General features: G+C 37.9%; 1 pseudogene; it reads right to left on the bottom strand.

Moving 5' to 3' along the window:
• Window positions 1-213: 213 nt before the first annotated feature.
• LOC114206850 (ADP/ATP translocase 2 pseudogene) lies at window positions 214-1,080 on the bottom strand (annotated as a pseudogene).
• Window positions 1,081-2,426: the final 1,346 nt, after the last annotated feature.

The following is a 2,426-nucleotide window of genomic DNA, read 5'->3' as shown; positions in this document are numbered from 1 at the left end:
AGAAACACATGTTCAAAAGAACGCATTTTAGTTCATCTTCCTTTTTTGAAATATTTCAGATTTTTTTTTATTTCTTCACATTTATCGGGAGTGACTGAAATAAACAATATAATCGAGTCCCATCATCATGGAAATAGCTTTAAGAGACTACTGTTATGTTATGTAATACAATACTACTGTTCATGGGGTGGGAGTGGGGGACTAGAATATAACTTATGTGAACTTCTTGATTTCATCATACAAGATAAGCACAAAGGCGCCACTCATGCCCCTAAGAATACTGGACCATAAACTTTTGAAAAAAGCTTTGGCTGCTTCATCATGAGCAATCTTCCTCCAGCAGTCAAACATGTCAATTCCTTTGTGCCCTGACTGCATCATCATTGGGTGATGAACAGTGTCAAACGGATAAGAAGTGAACCCAGCAACCACTGTGACAGATTGTACGCTCATCCAGCTGATAAAGATGTGCAAACTCTTGAGATCTGGAAGAATTCCCTTTGCAGTGTTCTAGATACCAAAGTAGGCACCTTGGCAGATAATGCCCTGCACAGACACATTAAAGCCTTGGTACAGGCCCTTAGTCCCATCAGATTTATAGATCTCAACCAAGGAGTCACTTCAGAATCCCTTTCAGCCCCAGCTTTGCCCACATCAGCTGTTAGACGGGAATGGGCCAAATTAAAAGGATACACAAAACACAAGGTTGTGGCCCCAGCAGCACCACCTGATGTCGGATTCCCTGAGAAGTAGCGCCAACACTGTGTCCTCTTGTCCACACCACCCAGAAAGATCTGCTTGATTTATCTTTGAAGGCAAAGTTGAGAGCTTGGGCGGGGAAGTATCTGATGACATTGGCCAGGTTACCACACTAAGAGGACAGGGCTGCTCCTTGGGGATGCGAACCATGCCGTCTATAATGCCCTTGTATTGCTTATCTGTGGTGATTTGCTTGTGGGCATGCTGTACCTGTAGCAGCAGCTGGACCCACTGGAACGGTGCTACCACAGTCTTGGAGATGGCCAGGGCCACTCTACCTGCTAGGAAGTCCTTGGTGAAGGACACAGTGGTATCTGTCATATTAGAAGGAAAGAGGAGGTGGGCAACTGGGGGACTGTGATAGGAACCAGCTGGGACTCCAGAACTCATCTTCTAATATTGATATCTAGTATTTTCATTTTCAATAACATCACAATATGTTTTACATTTTCCATTATGATTTCCAAACATTGGATATTTTTAGTTATTTTTTATTATTGATTCCTAGTAAAATTTTATTATGGTCAGAAAAAATAAACTTTTCGATTCTTTGAAGTATTTTGAGGCTTGATTTATAGGCCAGTACACAATTTTTGTTTTGTTGTGTTTTTAAAGTTTTTATTTATTTATTTTAGAGAGAGTGCATGAACTGGAGGAGGGGCAGAGGGGGAGGGAGAGGGAGAGAGAATCTCAAGCAGACTCTACACAGAGCCCAGGAGCCCAACGCCCTGCCATCCCACAACCCTGAGATCATGACCCCAGCAGAAACCAAGAGTCCCACCCTTAACTGACTGAGCCACCCAGGTGCCCCCCCCCAGTCAATTTTTTTAAAAAAGGTTTCATGTGTGCTTGTCCAGCAGATACATTCTGCAGTTGTTTCATTATCATGGTTGTTCAAATATTCTGCTTTTCCCCAGGTCTTCTGTTATGTGCCTAGAGAGAAATATTAAAAACTCCCAGTATCATCATAGATTTTCCATTTATCCTTGTACTTATGTCAATATTTGCTTTTTAATATTCAAGGCCAGTTATTAGATTTAAGAAATTAAAATGTTTGTATGGTCCTGGTGAATTAAACTCTTATCATTATGAAGTGATCCTCTTGATTTCTAATAATGCCTTTGCCTTAATTCTGATGTCTACTGATATTAATATATCTATGCCAGCAATCTGTTGCTCTTTGTATAATAATTTTTTCTAGCATTTAAGTTACAAATCTATATCCTGTATGTTTAAATCATTAATGTTTAAATATTTTTCTACAAACAATAGGGATTTAAAAATACAATGAATAGTTTTTAATTAATAGAATATTTACTTTTTATATTAAAAGTAATTTTTGATATTAGACTTTATAGTTTTTTAACACAACGTATTTTCATTTGTTCTGTGTTTCTTATTTCTCTTCTTCCCTTTTGTTTTTTTAATCCGTGTATTTTTTTTTTTACCACTGCTGGATTAGTTTAAAGTTATACAATCAATTTCTCTTTAGTTGTTATTACAGATATTAACATATGCTCCCACAACTTATCAAAACCTTAGGCTGATCAATTGTTTTACTCCTCCCAGGTAATATAAAGACTATAGAGCTGTTTAACTTCCATTAAAGCCCACCAGCCATGATTGTACTACATTTACTATACTTTCTCTCTCTCATAGATTGTTTT

The sequence above is a fragment of the Eumetopias jubatus genome, unplaced genomic scaffold (assembly GCF_037043125.1).
Source record: "Eumetopias jubatus isolate StellerSeaLion01/CBP00866 unplaced genomic scaffold, mEumJub1_p1.0 scaffold_2, whole genome shotgun sequence".
Taxonomy (NCBI): domain Eukaryota; kingdom Metazoa; phylum Chordata; class Mammalia; order Carnivora; family Otariidae; genus Eumetopias; species Eumetopias jubatus.
The sequence above is the reverse complement of the archived record's forward strand: the minus strand, read 5'-3'. Positions and strand labels throughout refer to the sequence as shown.